General features: G+C 43.7%; 1 non-coding gene across 1 annotated transcript; it reads right to left on the bottom strand.

Annotated features, from left to right (window-relative positions):
- Positions 1-216: 216 nt before the first annotated feature.
- TRNAG-GCC (transfer RNA glycine (anticodon GCC)) lies at positions 217-289 on the bottom strand. Its single transcript has one exon. It is a non-coding gene; the product is annotated as a tRNA-Gly (tRNA).
- Between the last annotated feature and the right edge of the window lie 856 nt (positions 290-1,145).

Genomic DNA, 1,145 nt, shown 5'->3' with positions numbered 1-1,145 from the left:
GAGCACCAAGGGAGCCCCACACAGCTCACAGGGCCTCCAGTCCCACTGCAGTCATCGTAAACTCTGGTAGCTTTCTGGCAGATGGCAGTAAAGGGTCTTGAGAAAGGTGTGAATTTTCCAATTTGAGCAAAGGTACTATGTACGCTTCCAGGGGCTCTGGGGTGTTTGTCAGCCTTCTTTTTTTCTGACTGCACCAAGTGGCTTGTGGGATCTTTGTTCCCTGACCAGGGTTCAAACCCATGCCCCCTGCGTTGGCAGCACAGAGTCTTAACCACTCGACCACCAGGGAAGTCCCCCCACCCTTTTTTATTCTTTGTGACCCCATGGACTGTAGCCCATCAGGCTCCTCCATCCATGGGATTCTCTAGGCAAGAATCCTGGAGTGGGTTGCCACTTCCTTCTCCAGGGGATCTTCCTCACCCAGAGATTGAACCCATGTCTCTTGCATTGCCTGCATTGGCAGGCAGATTCTTTACCACTGGTGCCATGTGGGAAGCCTTTTTAAATTAAAATAAATAAAGCCTGCAGAATTTCTAATCCCTTCTGATCTTGTTACATGATGTGAAGAATCAAAGACCCTGAACTACTATTTTATAAAGCGGGCACTGTAATGTTGGCATGGTGTTTCTTGTACATGTTTTGTGTGTGATTGTGGGACATGCTGGAAAGTTGAGTTGGTACAGATTTCATGGAAAACTGTTTAGCATGCAATACACATCAAGAGTCATAAATATGTTTCTTCCTTTTATCTGCTTATTATACTTTTAGAAGATCCCCTGGAGAAGGAAATGGCAACCCACTCCAGTACTCTTACCTGGAGAATCCCATGGAGGGAGGAGCCTGGTAGGCTACAGTCTATGGGGTCGCAAAGAGTTGGACATGACTTCACTTTCACTTTCACTTTTCACTTTCATACTTTTAGAAATCTACATCCAGGGAAGAATCAGAGAAGAGCAAAGATACAGACTGGTGAACAAGGATGCTTTTTTTTTCCCTTATAGCATCATCTATCATTAAAAAAAATACTTGAAACAATAAAAAAAAGTCCTGTAATAGAATGAATGAACAAATGGTATGCCCATCTGGTGGAATATTGTACAGCTGATTATTTACAGCCAATATTATCTAATGACATGGAAAGAAGC

This window comes from Bos javanicus, chromosome 12, assembly GCF_032452875.1.
Source record: "Bos javanicus breed banteng chromosome 12, ARS-OSU_banteng_1.0, whole genome shotgun sequence".
In the NCBI taxonomy this organism is placed as follows: domain Eukaryota; kingdom Metazoa; phylum Chordata; class Mammalia; order Artiodactyla; family Bovidae; genus Bos; species Bos javanicus.
The sequence above is the reverse complement of the archived record's forward strand: the minus strand, read 5'-3'. Positions and strand labels throughout refer to the sequence as shown.